General features: G+C 43.7%; 1 protein-coding gene across 1 annotated transcript in view; it reads left to right on the top strand.

Moving 5' to 3' along the window:
- The window catches only part of LOC122792701 (germinal-center associated nuclear protein-like), a 1487771-nt gene that overhangs the window by 121842 nt on the left and 1348884 nt on the right, over positions 1 to 17045 (top strand). The gene's annotated exons all lie outside the window — the stretch shown is intronic.

Raw genomic sequence — 17045 nt, 5'->3', positions numbered from 1 at the left:
GAGTGCCTTCTATACAGAATCTGCAAGTCTTCCCTTTTCTTGGGTGAAGTTTTACCATATGCATCACTTTCCTCCCTCGCCTCAATGATGTCAGATGAATTTGTAATTGCCCATACATGTGTTTGGGTGGGTTTGTGTTGGTACTACAGCAGTCTTGGAATCCTTTCCAGAATTGATTTACTTTACAACCCCATGTTTGCCATTCTGGACATCACTCCCCAGTGGTCCTGAGTAGGATGAAGTGAGGATCAAAGAATGAAATGTGAGTAACACTAACTCAGAATTCTGAATAGTTTCTTGTATTTTATACATAGACTGTGTCAATTCTTCCTAAGCTTCAGAAAGTCTACATACCTGAAAGACTTGTACTCCACGAGCATTTATCATTACTTTTTGGTTGTGTTTTTGCTCTACTGCCTGCCTGACCCTTAGACCCCACTCGCAGCTCATTTGTGCCCTTCATGGGGGGGGGGTCTGTCTGACAGGGGCTGTCATCCAGGCAGCCTTCAGGAGTGATTTGTCTTTTTTTTTTTCTTTCAAGCTCTACTGGTGGGCACACTCAGCAAGGCACCAGGGAGGGAGCATATCATGGGTAGATGGCAGAGTACATTGCTCACTTCTTCAAGTGGTGTTATCCTGCAAGCACACCTGCTCTGATGTCGTTCAAGGATGCATCTGCAGTCCTAACAAATGGGTTGTCCTGGCCTCAGGCAGCCCTTCGGTCGGCCGGATTCCAAAGTCTGGGTCTGGCCTCGGCTGATTGTCGCACTTCACCCGACGTCATAGCTGCAGTTCTGCGGGTATAAAGGCATCAGCCAACGCCATTTTCCTCAGTCTTTCTTGCCGCGTGGCGCCCGAAGCAGAAGCTGTTCGCAAGTGCCGGTCGGTCAGAACCAGAGATTGCTACTACCGAAGACTTCTAAAAAGCTAAGTACCCCGTTGGGGACTCTTTCTTGCCTCAGCCGATGTCAGCAAAAGTGAATAACTGTTTAACTTGTGGGAAACAAATACCTCATAAAGATTTCCACTCTTACTGCCTACCTTGTTTAGGCCCAGACCACGACGTAGCAGCTTGTCTAGCCTGTGCTTCCTTCAACCGACGAACACTTAGACGTCGGTCAGAGTTTGCAGAGGAGTTTTTCGGCTCCGCTTTTGCTTATATCATGCCGTCGGAGACTCCGACTTCACATTTAGCTAAAAAGCGTAAAGAAAAGGGCCGACACTCGCGGTCCGCGGTTTCGGCTGAAACCGCGGCTAAGCCAACCGCGAGTGTCTCGGTTTCGGCTGAAGCCGAGTCCGCGGTTCTTCCTTCGGCCGAAAGCTTGCCTCCTTCTACCAAGGCCTCTTCCAGCATGGCTGAATCTGCTACTGAAAATCCTCCTGCTCTTACAGTTTCTCAGGATTTATCCGTTACTATCCCCTTAGATGTATCTACTCCTGCACGTGGAGCTGCTAGGCCCCCTGCATCCATGTCAATTAAGGCTTTTGCCAGGGCTAAAGCAGCAAAATCTTCAAAGGCCGTGCCTGCTAAAGCCCCCTCTCACAGGCCTAGCTCTAGTACTCAAATGCTTAGTCTAGCAGAGGATCTCATTTCTTTGATCAGGGGAACCCAGTCTCACCCTGACAGGGCCTCTCACCCACCTCCAGAGAAGAGGCTTAGAGCAGAGCCCCCTGAGCCAGTTTCTTCAGATTATTCCTCTGATGATTCAGAAAATTCAAATCCTCCAGAGGGCCCTTACTCTTCATATGAGGACTCTGATGCAGATGATTCCATACCTTCTGCCTCTCCTCCTGAGGAATTTTCTTTTGGGGAAACCTTGCATGCTATGAGGGAACAATTTCAATGGCAGGGCCAGGATTTTTCAGACTCTAGGAAAAGGCTTAGGACCTTTTTGCATTTACCACAGCATAGGCCTTTAGCTATTCCTCCAGTACTTACAGTTGTGGATGATGCATTCAATGATGCTTGTACTGCCCCTGACTCACTGCCTCCGGCCCCTGCTAAGCCCGACAGATACTACAGGGTTCCGGACACACCTTATCATTTGTATAAGGCTCCTATTGCAGATCCTGAAAATATTTCACAGGGCCCCAAAGCTGTAGCAGTTGCCTCTGCCAAAAACCCCCTCCCCTCTGAAAGAGAATCTAGGGCATTGGAGAGATGGGGTAAAAAAGTTTATACTTATGCTACTCTTTCGGCTAGGGCCTTAAACTGTCAATTCCACATGATTCAGTATCAGGAATTTCTGTTAGATCAGCTCACTAAAAAACTGTCCTCTCCTGAACCTTTAGACCGTAAGTCCCTTCAGGATTTGGTGCATAACACTCAGCAGGTCAGTAATCATTCCTTAAAATGCGGCTATGATGCACTGGAGGCTTCCTTTAGATCAGCTATGACTGGTACAGTGATCAGAAGGCATGCATGGTTAAAAGAACAATCCTTACCAGACCATGTAAAATCAAAGCTTCTAGATGCTCCCAAGGAAAAGCACAGTTTGTTTGGTTCCCCTGCACAGCAAGTGTTGAAGAAGGTGGAAGAAAAAGCTAAATCTGACCAGACAGTCAAGGATTTCTTACAGGTCCAGCCTCCGAGGTTTAGTAGGAACTGGCCTTCCAAGAATTGGTCCTTTCCAGACACCACCAGAGCACAGAGAAGCAGAAATAGACGCCCTAGAGGCAGAGGTCAATCCAGAGGTGCCTACAGGGGACGTCAGTGGCAGCCTAACAGCCAGAGAGCTACTGCCACAGATCCAGCCACTACCACTTCTACAGGACAATCACAGTGACTTGGCTCTGAAACCGCCTACCAGGGAACAACTGGCAGCACCCTTAGGCGGAAAATTAGCCTTATTTTCAGTAAATTGGCATTACATTACAAGAGACAAATGGATTTTACAGACAATAGACAAAGGCTACAGGTTTCACTTCCATACTCTTCCAAGGAAGAGAGGAATGCCAAACCTACCTCCAAACCAAAGGACAAACGCTCTACAACAAATAGACCACTTACTAAGGATGAGAGCTATAGAAAAGGTACCGGCTATGGAACAAGGACAAGGATTTTATTGAAGGCTTTTCCTAGTACCAAGAAAGGAAAAACAATGGAGACCTATCCTCGACCTGTTCTCTCTAAACACATATCTCATTGTTCCAAAATTCAAAATGCTGACCCTACAGCAACTTCTTCCCATGCTGGGCAAGGAGTCTTGGCTGGTGACTCTGGATCTCAAGGAGGCATACCTGCACGTCCCCATACGACCAAATTGCAGAAGATACCTCAGATTTCTTGCAGGATCAGAGCATTATCAATTCTCAGCATTGCCTTTTGGCTTATCTACTGCGCCCAGAGTATTCACGAAATGCCTTGGCATCAGTAATTGCTCATTGCAGGCTTCAGGGAATTCAAATTTATCCATACCTGGACGACTGCCTGTTACAAGCGGACAGCAAAGACAAATTAACAAAAGATTTGGAAAAGGTTATTCACCTGCTGCAAGCCCTGGGATACACAGTCAACACAAAAAAGTCAAGGCTGATACCATCCCAAAGGATAACCTTCCTGGGTGCAGAACTGGACACATCAAACCAGATGGCATTCCTCACAGCAGAAAAACAGAAGCAGCTACCACTCTATTTCATGGCATTAACAACGCAGAACCAGCTTACAGCAAGGAAAATCCTGCAAGCCCTGGGTTACATGGCATCCTGCATAATATTAATTCCACATGCCAGACTACATATGAGGAAGTTGCAATGGTACCTGAGGAATTTATGGTCTCAGCACAAGCACAGCATAGAAACCAAAATTCCAATAATTCCATGCCTGAAGCAAGAATTCCAGTGGTGGGCCCAGGCCTGTCAATTGAACAAAGGACTGCCCTTCCACAGGCCTCACCCAAGCCAGACTATCACCACGGATGCCTCAGACCTCGGTTGGGGGGGCACACATGGTGGACAACTGCATACAAGGCTTATGGACTCAAGACCAGATGAACCTACACATAAATCAGAAAGATATGCTGGCAGTAAAACAGGCAATTCAGACATTCAGACCATTTCTACAACAGGGTCATTTGCTGATAAGGACGGACAACACCACAGTTATGTGGTATATCAACAAACAGGGAGGCACACATTCATATCCTCTATGCCGGATGGCAATGGACCTCTGGAATGTGGCCCTGAGCCTCAACATTCAGCTCCAAGCCATATTCGTGCCAGGAAAAGAAAATATACTAGCAGACATCTTAAGCAGAACTACCACGGATGCCCACGAATGGATGCTGCATCCAGACATCTTCAAAACCATCACAAGGAAATGGGGACTGCCAGAAATAGACCTGTTCGCATCCCCACACAACCACCAATTGAAAAAATTCTGCACAAGGACATACCACCCACTTGCTTGGAAGGTGGACTCCCTATCCTTCAGTTGGGAAAACCTGACAGCATATGCATTCCCACCTCTTCCTTTGATGCACAAAGTGCTACTGAAGATCAAAGAAGATCACCCGAGGATCATCTTGATAGCTCCAGATTGGCCGAGGCAACACTGGTAACCGCTACTGAGGAGTATGTCCCGGGAACACGCATGGCCTCTACCCCTACTACCTCTACTGCTAACACAGAACAACTTCAAAATCCTGCATCCGAACTTGAAAACACTGCAGCTAGCTGCTTGGAACATTACATAAGGAGAAATAACCCAGATTTATCTCAAAGGGTTAAAGACATTATCTTGGAGGCTCGCAGACCCTCAACAAGGAAAACTTATTCAGCAAAATGGAAAAGATATCTCATTTGGAGTGCAACAAAAGGAGTAGATGCATCATTGGCAAACATAGCTAACATTCTGGAATACTTGGCAGAGCTTTTCCACAATGGTCTGTCCTACTCCTCCATTAAGATTCATGCATCAGCAATTTCAGCAGAATACAACATGGATCCTCCAGTCTTTTCTCAACCTCTACTCGGGCAGTTTCTCAGAGGAATTAAAAATGTAAAGCCACCAAGGAAACCACCATTGCCTACATGGGACTTGAACTTTGTGTTAGAAAAGTTAACACTCCCCCCTTTTGAACCAGCAGCAACAGCAGAATTACAGTACTTATCTTGGAAGACTGCATTCCTGCTTACAATCACTTCAGCTAGAAGGGTTTCTGAATTACAGGCATTAATGGCAGTACAGCCCTTCCTTATCTTCCATCAGGATAGAGTGTCCATGAGAACTAATCCTACCTTTATGCCACAGGTGGTCTCCAGGGTATCATTAAACCAAGCAATACACCTACCAACATTCTTCCCCAACCCACAGAACAGGGGGGAAAGATTGCTGCATACCTTGGATGTACACAGATAATTGCGCTACTACCTGGACAGAACCAAGAACAATAGAAAAACTGACCAGCTTCTGGTAGCATATGCAACAGGAATGGAAGGAAAAGCAATTTCAAAACAAACAATCTCAAAATGGATAGGAAATTGCATTAGATTTTGCTACTCTTTTCATGGAAAGGCAACTCCAGAAAACATCAGACCTCATTCCACAAGGGCTACAGCCACTACTACAGCTTTCTTACGAGGAGTGGCTACCAAAGACATTTTAGAGGCTGCTACTTGGAGCTCCGTGCATACATTTGCCAAGCATTATAATCTACCTTTATACTCCAGATCCCGAGCAGGTTTTGCCAATGCTGTTTTGCAAGGGATCTTAACTACACCATAAACTCTTAGTGCCTCCTTAGTGCCTCCTCCCCCAGTTTGGCTATGGTATTCTACCCATTTGTTAGGACTGCAGATGCATCCTTGAAGGACATAGTACAGTTTTGTACCTACCATAAATGTAGATGTCCGAGAGGTATGCATCTGCAGTCAGGATTACCCACCCTCCTTCTCCTCTGTGGTACTCCTAGGGTATTTGCCCATCTTGTAGCTAGCTGGGGGAATCTATTATGGTGTATTTGTTTGTATATATGTATATACATGTTTATTTCTATTTGCTCTCTATTGTTTGGAAACATTTACATTTATCCAAATTTAGCCTTCCTAGAGGGCACCTGGCATCTGGGGCAAGAAACACTGAGGAAAATGGCGTCGGCTGATGCCTTTATACCCGCAGAACTGCAGCTATGACGTCGGGTGAAGTGCGACATCAGCCGAGGCCAGACCCAGACTTTGGAATCCGGCCGACCGAAGGGCTGCCTGAGGCCAGGACAACCCATTTGTTAGGACTGCAGATGCATACCTCTCGGACATCTACATTTATGGTAGGTACAAAACTGTACTTTCTCCTCATAGCATCAGCAGTGGTCTCTTTGGTCTGCAGTAGACAGATTGCACTGCCTGGTGTATCCCTCAAGTTCACAGGAACACTACCTTCCCCCTGGGAGAAGTAAGTGGCCACACTCCTTCACTCCTGTCCCTCTCCATCTTTACCTTTCTCCTCCATTGCTGGGGCCACTGATTGAAACCTGGTCACCTGTGTTACAGTCAGAGGTTCATTGTTTTGTGCCATGGGCCAAGCTAGTATTTGCTGTTGGGAAGATAAGAGGGTTGTGGATTTTTTGCTTAGGCTAGTTGCTTGGATACATTATCCAGTGCTGACACTCTGAAGTAGAACAAAAGTGAAAGGGGAGTTCAAGGTATAAAACATGATATCACCTTCTGAATTAGTGGTAGCTAAGGTAGATTTCAAGGTTTGTTATTTTTATGTCTTTGGAAAGAAAGGGCAGGGGGCTTTTGCTGAAACATTTACTGTGTATTCACATCATTTGCACTGTTCATGTCTTATTAACCATATTCTCTTAATATTCATCCTATTTCTCCAATGTCTTGCCGTAATACAGCTGTACAGTTTCACTTCAAAGTCTCCCTTGAAAACAGGCCACAGGCTTAGTAGAACTAATCTGATAAAAAGTGGTGTGTGACAACACATTTCTCTGTGAATGGAAGTAACTTTTGGATTTAAAGGTTGTTGTAGAAGAAAAATGTTTTGAATATGTGGATCCTATTCTGTAAGCTGTCGTTAGTATTGTAGAGTGTTTTTGGTGGTTTGTGTAAAATAACTGAAGTTTAAAAATATTTAACAAATGTCATTAGTTTTATTCTCAGTTCAGAGCAAAACAGAGTTAAGTGGATAAAATGTGTACTGGTGTGCGCACACATGTATGTTCACAAGTATTATATTTGTATCTAAAGACATGTAGGCACGTAGAGAGAGAATTATGTTGGGTAACTGATCTTAACTTTGAGTTAGAAAAATGGATTTCAAATTCACCTTGAGTCAAGATCTTAGAATAGATTGAGAATTCTAAACTGAAGTTATGGTATACTCTGATCATTATTTGTAACACATGGGGAATTTAAGCTACCTCAGTGTGTTACCAGTTTTAAAGAAGTGTGGATGTCCTTCAAGGATGCATCTGCAGTCCTTACAAATGGTTGTCCTGTCGTCAGGCAGCCCTTCGGTCGACCGGATTCCAAAGTCTGGGTCTGGCCTCGGCTGGTGTCGCACTTCACCCGACGTCATAGCTGCAGTTCTTCGGGTATAAAGGCATCAGCCGACGCCATTTTCCTCAGTCTTTCTTGCCGCGTGGCCAAGCAGAAGCTGTTCGCAAGTGCCGGTCGGTCAGATCCAGAGATTACTACTACCGAATACTACTTGAAGACTTCTAAAAGCTAAGTACCCCGTTGGGGACTCTTTCTTGCCTCAGCCGATGTCAGAAAAAGTGAATAACTGTTTAACTTGTGGGAAACAAATACCTCATAAAGATTTCCACTCTTACTGCTTACCTTGTTTAGGCCCAGACCACGACGTAGCAGCTTGTTTAGCCTGTGCTTCTTTCAACCGACGGACGCTTAGACGTCGGTCGGAGTTTGCTGAACAGTTTTTCGGCTCAGATTTTGCGTACATAATGCCGTCGGATCCTCCGACTTCACAAGTTGTTAAGAAACGCAAAGAAAAGGACCGACACTCGCGGTCCGCGGTTTCGGTTAAGCAAACCGCGAGTGTCTCGGTTTCGGCCGAAACCGAGCAAACGGTTCTATCTTCAGCCAAATCCATGACTACTACCGAGGCCCCTTCTAACCTGGTTGAATCGGCCTCTGAAATTCAACCTGCTACTGTGGTTTCACAAGAATTATCAGACACCATCCCTTTGGATGTTTCAACCCCTGCACGTGGTGCTGCTAGGCCGCCTGCAGCCATGTCCATAAAGGCCTTTGCCAGGGCTAAAGCAGCCAAAACTTCTAAGTCTGTGCCTGTTAAGCCCCCCTCTCACAGGCCCAGTTCCAGTTCCCAAATGCTCACTCTGGCAGAGGATCACATCTCTTTAATAAGGGGATCCCAACCTCATCCAGACAGGGCCTCTCAACCTCCTCCAGAAAAGAGACCTAGAGCAGAGCCCCCTGAGCCAGTGTCCTCAGATGATTCTTCTGATGATACAGACAATACAGACCATCCAGAGGCTCCTTTTCCTCCTTATGAAGACTCCGATGCTGAGGAATCGATTCCTTCTGCCTCTCCACCAGAGGAATTTTCCTTTGGGGAAACCTTACATGCCATGAGAGAGCAATTCCAATGGCAGGGGCAAGATTTCTCAGATTCAAGGAAAAGGCTTAGGACTTTTTTGCATTTACCACAACATAGGCCTTTAGCTATACCTCCAGTTCTTCCTGTTGTAGATGATGCATTTAATGATGCTTGCACTGCTCCTGATACTTTGCCTCCAGCCCCTGCTAAGCCCGATAGGTTCTACAGGGTCCCGGACACACATCACCATTTATACAAGGCTCCTTTTGCAGATCTCGAGACTATCTCCCAGGGGCCTAAGGCAGTAGCTTCGACCTCAGTTAAAAACCCTCTTTCCTCTGAAAGGGAATCCAGGTCCTTAGAGAGATGGGGTAAAAAAGTATACACCTCTGCTACTCTCTCAGCTAGGGCATTGAACTGTCAGTTTCATATGATCCAATACCAGGAGTTTATGCTTGATCAGTTAACTAAGAAACTGTCCTCTGATGATTCTTTACATAAGAAATATGTTCTAGAAATGGTGCATAACATTCAGCAGGTTAGTAACCATTCCTTAAAATGTGGCTATGATGCACTGGAGGCTTCCTTTAGATCAGCCATGACTGTCACAGTTATAAGAAGGCATGCATGGTTGAAAGAACAGGTCTTGCCGGATCATGTTAAAGCAAAACTATTAGATGCTCCTATGGATAAGGTCAGTTTATTTGATTCTCCTGCTCAGCAGGTACTGAAGAAAATGGAAGAGAAGGCAAAATCTGTACAAACAGTGAAAGATTTCTTACAGGTTCAGCCTCCAAGGTTTAGCAGGAACTGGCCTTCCAAAAATTGGTCCTTTCCAGACTCCTCTAAAACACAGAGAGGCAGGAATAGGCATTCAAGAAGCAGAAATCAATCCAGAGGAGGTGCCTACAGGGGACGCCAGTGGCAAGGTAACAACCAGCGAGGCACAGACACAACTACTACCACTGCAATAGGACAATCACAGTGACTTGGCTCTGACACCGCCTACCAGGGAACAAATAGCAGCACCCTTAGGCGGAAAGTTAGCCTTATTTTCAAAAAACTGGCACTACATCACAAGAGACAAGTGGATTTTGCAAACTATAGACCAAGGCTACAGGTTTCATTTCCATACTTTACCAGGAAAAAGAGGAATGCCAAACCTACCACCAAACCAAAAGACAGAAGCTCTAAAACAAATAGCTCAATTAGCAAAGATGAGAGCTGTGGAAAGGGTACCATCTATGGAACAAGGAAAGGGATTTTACTCCAGACTATTCCTGGTACCAAGAAAAGAGAAAAATGGAGGCCTATTCTCGACCTGTCCGCTTTAAACACATTCATCATTGTTCCAAAATTCAAAATGCTGACCCTACAGCAACTTCTTCCCATGCTGGGCAAGGAGTATTGGTTGGTGACTCTAGATCTCAAGGAGGCATACCTGCACGTCCCCATACGACCAAATTGCAGAAGATACCTCAGATTTCTTGCAGGATCAGAGCATTATCAATTCTCAGCATTGCCCTTTGGCTTATCTACTGCGCCCAGAGTGTTCACGAAATGCCTGGCATCAGTAATCGCTCACTACAGGCTTCAGGGAATCCAAATATATCCATACCTGGACGACTGCCTGATACAAGCAGACAACAAAAACAAGCTAACACAGGACTTACAAAGAGTCATTTGCTTACTGCAAGCCCTGGGATATACAGTCAATATAAAAAAAATCAAGACTGATACCATCCCAAAGAATAACCTTCTTAGGTGCAGAATTGGACACAGTAAAACAGATGGCATTCCTAACTGCAGAAAAACAGGAACAACTTCCTCTCTACTTCTTGGCATTAACAAAGCAGAACAAACTAAAAGCAAGGAAAGTACTGCAGGCCTTGGGCTTCATGGCATCCTGCATAATCCTGGTCCCTCATGCCAGACTGCATATGAGAAAGCTACAGTGGTACCTGAAGAATTTATGGTCTCAACACAGGCACAGCCTAGAAACTGAAATACCACTTATCCCATGCCTGAAACAAGAGTTCCTATGGTGGGCTCAGGCATGCCAGTCAAACCCAGGTTTGCCCTTCCACAGCATTCAACCAAGCCAAACCATCATAACGGACGCCTGAGACCTCAGTTGGGGGGCCCACATGCTGGACAAGTGCATACAAGGCTTATGGACTCCAGATCAGCTGCACCTGCACATAAATCAAAAGGAAATGCTGGCAGTAAAACTAGCAATCCAGAATTTCAGACCATTCCTCCAAGAAGGGCAGTTGATGATAAGGACAGACAACACCACAGTCATGTGGTACATCAACAAACAAGAAGGCACTCATTCATACCCTCCATGCCGGATGGCACTGGACCTATGGAATATGGCTCTGAGCTACAACATTCAGTTACAAGCAATTTTTGTACCGGGAAAAGAAAACATCCTAGCAGACATATTAAGCAGAACTACCTCGGATGCTCACGAATGGATGCTACACCCGGACATCTTCAAGGTCATCACAAGGAAATGGGGACTGCCACAAATAGACCTATTCGCATCCCCACTCAATCACCAGCTCAAGAAATTCTGCACAAGGACGTACCACCCACTTGCTTGGAAGGTGGACTCTCTATCCTTCAGTTGGAAAGGCCTGACAGCATATGCATTCCCACCTCTTCCTTTGATGCACAAGGTGCTATTGAAAATCAAAGAGGAACGTCCAAGGATCATTCTGATAGCTCCAGACTGGCCAAGACAACATCGGTACCCATTACTGAGGAGCATGTCTCGGGGAAAAATGTGGACACTACCCCTGATTCCTTTGCTGTTAACTCAGAGCGGCTACAACACCCTGCATCCAAACCTGAAAACTCTGCAGCTGACTGCCTGGAACATTACATAAGAGCAACTAACCCAGATTTATCCCAAAGGGTTAAAGACATTATCCTTGAGGCCCGCAGACCCTCAACAAGAAGGAACTATGCAGGAAAATGGAAAAGGTTTCTCATTTGGAGTACTGAAAGGGGAAAAGATGTGTCAAAGGTAGACATTGCCAACTTCCTGGAGTATTTGGCAGAGCTTTTTCATACAGGCCTGTCCTATTCCTCCATCAAGATACATGCATCAGCTATTTCTGCAGAATACAGCTTCGATCCTCCTGTCTTCTCGCATCCTCTACTCAGGCAGTTTCTGAGAGGAATTAAAAATGTAAAACCTCCTAGGAAACCACCATTACCAGCATGGGACTTGAACTTTTTGCTAGAAAAATTGACACTCCCCCCTTTCGAACCAGCAGCAACAGCAGATCTTCAACACCTATCCTGGAAAACTGCTTTTCTGCTGGCAATTACCTGAGCAAGAAGGGTTCCTGAGCTACAGGCTTTAATGGCAGTACAACCCTTCCTAATCTTCCATCAAGATAGAGTGTCCATGAGAACAAATCCTACATTTATGCCTAAGGTGGTATCCAGAGTGTCTTTAAACCAGGCTATCCACCTACCTACCTTCTTCCCCAATCCACAGAACAGGGGGGAAAGACTGCTGCATACTTTGGATGTACATAGACAGTTGCGCTACTACCTGGACAGAACCAAGGGCAATAGAAAAACTGACCAGCTTCTGGTAGCATATGCAACAGGAAGGGAAGGAAAAGCAATTTCAAAACAGACAATCTCCAAGTGGATAGGAAATTGCATCAGATTCTGTTACTCCTACCGTGGAAAGCAAACTCCACAGAACATAAGGCCTCATTCTACAAGGGCAACAGCCACTACCACAGCTTTCTTACGAGGAGTGGCTACCAAGGACATTATAGAGGCTGCTACTTGGACCTCCATGCATACATTTGCCAAGCATTATAACTTACCTTTATACTCTAGATCCCGAGCAGGGTTTGCCACTGCTGTTTTGCAAGGGATCCTAACTACACCATAATTTCTTCTTCCTCCTCCCCTAGTTTGGCTATGGTATTCTACCCATTTGTAAGGACTGCAGATGCATCCTTGAAGGACATAGTACAGTTTTGTACCTACCATAAATGTAGATGTCCAAACAGGAATGCATCTGCAGTCAGGATTACCCACCCTCCTTCCCCTCTGTGGTATTCCTAGGGTATTTGCCCATCTAATAGCTAGCTGGGGGGGGGGGATCTCTTATGGTGTATTTGTTTGTGTATATGTACATACATGCTTATTTTGTGTGTTTGCCTTCTACTATTTGGAAACATTGGCATTTATCCAAAATTTAGCTATCCAAGAGGGCAACTGGCATCTGGGGCAAGAAACACTGAGGAAAATGGCGTCGGCTGATGCCTTTATACCCGAAGAACTGCAGCTATGACGTCGGGTGAAGTGCGACACCAGCCGAGGCCAGACCCAGACTTTGGAATCCGGCCGACCGAAGGGCTGCCTGACGACAGGACAACCATTTGTAAGGACTGCAGATGCATTCCTGTTCGGACATCTACATTTATGGTAGGTACAAAACTGTACTTTTCTCTCTCTCTCTCTCTCTCTTTTTTAAATTCTCCAAGTCTTTTGGGTTTCTAATACCATGATGAATGGACCCCATTCCTAAGTCAAAGTATGATTAAAGTTGATGAAATTAGTATTTTTTTCAATCTCTGATGTTAGCCATAAGTGCTCTTTGCATCACCTGCAATGTGCCCAGTAATGACTCCTGCAATTTGTATGGGGTTACATGTATCAGTAACATGTATCTCAGTATAATTGTAAGTTCTGTTTAAGACCCGTTGCTCCTGTTATTATTCTATGTGGGTATCCTTCTTCCACATTGCCCTTGTTTATGCCTGTAAATAGTGGTATTTTCTAACTGCATGTCTCTGTACGTAAGACTCTGTAGTCAGTGAGTGTAGCAGTTTCAATCATCAGTGCTACTTTTTTTTCTTTTCATGGACTAGTGTATCTGGTTTTCTGGCATCTATTTTTTTAATTGTTGGTAATGGGTGATTCCATGTGATATAAACTTCATCATTTTCTATAATGCTTTGTGGCTTATATTTCCTGCATTAGTATATCACAACCAGCAACAAGATATGCAACCGTTTCCAATTCTGTTTTACAAAACCTGCATCTGTCTCTCTCTCCTACTTGTTCAGTGGACTTTGTAAACCACCGTGTAAGTAGTCCACTGTCTTGGGCTGCCAATATTAACCTTTTGTCTTTTGGTTTAAATTCATCTCTCCTTAACCATTCCTGCATTTATGCATTTTCCACATTTCTTGTCTTCTCATCTGATCCTTCACCTTATATTCTTTTTTTTGTTTGTTTTTGTGGCACATTCAGTTGCTGCCTGATTTTTTTTTTTTTTTAGCTACTTCCGTTTTGATTTCCATTGACACTGATATGCTTCTACTAAACTAAGCAGGGAAGTCATCTCAGGAGTTATTATCCTCATGTTTCAAAACTTCCACTATGTTTGGGTCCTGTAAAGTCAGCAGATGTGTGTGCATCCCACTGTTGCAAAGATGTACATGTAATCAATTTCAAGGTCCATACCTCCTTCAGAACAGGGAATATATAGTCTTGGTATGCACTGATTTTTATAACTCATTTGATGAGCATGAAGCATCCTTCTTGTTTTACTGCCCCAACACCTTTTGGGGCCAGTCAGTCACTCCATAACTGTAAGTTAGGACAGGAAGAGCAAATTGGGTTATAGTCTGGACTTTTCCTAGATGTTAATGCTGTTTTCAGTATTAATTTGTCTTCTAAAATATCCCTTATGTTTTAATCACTTTTGTTCACATTTTTGTTGATCCTTTATCAATTCCCAGATGTTTATACACTCCTCTTGCTCAAGTTCTTTTTATATCACATTATTGTCTCAAATTGATTGTTTTCTTGGTGCTGCAGCTTTCCTGCTTTAAAGGTTGCTGTTGCACATTTATCGAGACCAAATGACATTCTTATATCATTTGAAAAAGATTTGACCATTGCAGTTGTGCTTTCAGTTCCTTATCTGATGAACTATACAGTTTTAAATCGCCCACAGAAAAGATAAGTCTTTATACTTTGTTGCTTTCTGGGGGCCAGATTGTAGCCATGACTTAATCTGTTAAGTAGACAGCTTAATGAGTTAAGGGCAAGACAAAAAAGACCAGTGGTGACAGTCACCTTGGAATATCTCCCCTTGGATTTTTATCCCTGGAATAATAACTTGTTCTTTATCGTGAAAACTGCAAAGTGGTTTGCCACTGTTTCATGGTTGCTGTAATGTAATCGGATGAGGTTTATCTTACACATTTTTAAGTGTGGCACTGTAAAATGTCTAATAACTTTAAAAACTGTGATACGTTGTAATAATGCCTTACACTGTCAAACATCTATGATTGGAAGCCAAGTGCATCTCTGTTCAGTTATGAGATTTGTTGCTCTTCTGGCACAACAGACTGAATTGTATCTTCTAAAGCTGTCCATAGTTCTTTGCAATCCTTACTGCAAGTGTGTGGGGTTAGAGTGAGGACTGCTAAGACATGTACATTCATAAGCACAACATTTTGTTAAACTAAGGTGCTCAAGTATGAGCTTTGAAAGAACAGTTTATTTTTTTCTTATATCAGAATGTAATAAAGAAGCTTGTTGTGTGTGTCTATATATATATATATATATATATATATATATATATATATATATATATAAAATCTATATCTATACATGGTTTCACTTTATAATTTCGAAATACTGAAATATTGAATTTCAGTATTTCAAGACCATAAAGTCGAATGTTTAAAGTAGCGAAACTGCATAACCACGAATCCAGAAATGTTGAATTCACGGTTATGGTGTTCTATTATGTGACGCGGGATGTACTGTGTATGATGTATGGTTTAGTGTGTGGATTTGGCTGGAATTTAAGATAAGTGACTATTTTGTAAGGGTTTTGGGTAGGTGTTTGAGTGTATGTGAGTGTGTTTTGAAGTTTAGAGATAGGTTAGGGTAGGCAGGTAAAAGTATGAGTGTTGAAAGTGGTGATGTCTGTATAAATGTGATTGTGTGTGTGTGTGTGAGGGGACTGTAGAGTGTCTAGTGGTGTGTTTGCTGTCTTTTTCTGTTTTATGGGATCTCGGAGTTGGTGTGTATAAGTTGGGGGTTGCGGGGGGCTTGCCCCCCTGCTTATTTGTAGTGTAGGTTTGTTAATTTGTGTTTTTGTATGTTTTGTTTGTTGTAGTGTGTGTAGGGTGGTGTATGTATTGTGTGGTGTATGATGCGTTTACGTTCACGATTTATACTTTCGCAGTTTTGGGGTTTCGGCATTTTGAACATTCTACTTTATAGTTTCAAAATACTGAAATTCGAAATTTCAGTATTTCGATATTATAAAGTGAATCCATATAAAACGAAACGTGTGTGTGTGTGTGTGTGTGTGTGTGTATGTATGTATATATATATATATATATATATATATATATATATATATATATATATATATATATATATATATATATATATATATATGTATGTGTGTATATATATATATATATATATATATATATATATATATATATATATATATATATATATATGCACATATATATAAAATATAGACACAAATATAGACACACACGTTTATGGATGTCCTTCATGGATGCATCTGCAGTCATAACAAATGGGTTGTCCTGTCGTCAGGCAGCCCTTCGGTCGGCCGGATTCCAAAGTCTGGGTCCGCTTCGCTGATGTCGCACTTCACCCGACGTCATCTCTGCTGGTCTGGTATAAAGGCATCAGCCGACGCCATTTTCCCCAGTCTTTCTTGCCGTGGCGCCCAAGCAGAAGCTGTTCGCAAGTGCCGGTCGGTCAGATCCAGAGATTACTACTACCGAATACTACTTCAAGACTTCTAAAAGCTAAGTACCCGTTGGGGACTCTTTCTTGCCTCAGCCGATGTCAGAAAAAGTCAATAACTGTTTAACTTGTGGGAAACAAATACTTCATAAAGATTTCCACTCTTACTGTTTGCCTTGCTTAGGCCCAGACCACGACGTAGCAGCCTGTTCGGCCTGTGCTTCCTTCAACCGACGAACGCTTAGGCGTCGGTCGGAGTTTGCTGAACAGTTTTTCGGCTCAGATTTTGCGTACATTATGCCGTCGGATCCTCCGACTACCCAAATTGTTAAAAAACGCAAAGAAAAGACTGACACTCGCGGTCCGCGGTTTCGGCCGAAACCACGGTTAAGCAAGCCGCGAGTGTCTCGGTTTCGGCCGAAACCGAGAAAACTGGTCAGTCTTCAGCCGAATCCATGACTACTACTGAGGCTCCTGCTACCTTACCTGAATCAGCCTCAGAAATTTTGCCTACAACTGTGGTTCCTACTGATCTATCAGACACCATCCCCTTGGATATCTCTACCCCAGCACGTGGTGCTGCTAGGCCTCCTGCAGCCATGTCTATTAAGGCCTTTGCCAGGGCTAAAGCAGCCAAATCAGCTAAATCAGTGCCTGTTAAACCACCCTCACTCAGGCCCACTTCTAGTTCACAAATGCTTACTCTGGCAGAAGATTTAAT

Source organism: Protopterus annectens, chromosome 2.part0 (genome assembly GCF_019279795.1).
Source record: "Protopterus annectens isolate FY-2018-M chromosome 2.part0, PAN1.0, whole genome shotgun sequence".
Classification (NCBI taxonomy): Eukaryota; Metazoa; Chordata; order Ceratodontiformes; family Protopteridae; genus Protopterus; species Protopterus annectens.
This window is presented reverse-complemented; position numbering and strand designations above follow the sequence as displayed.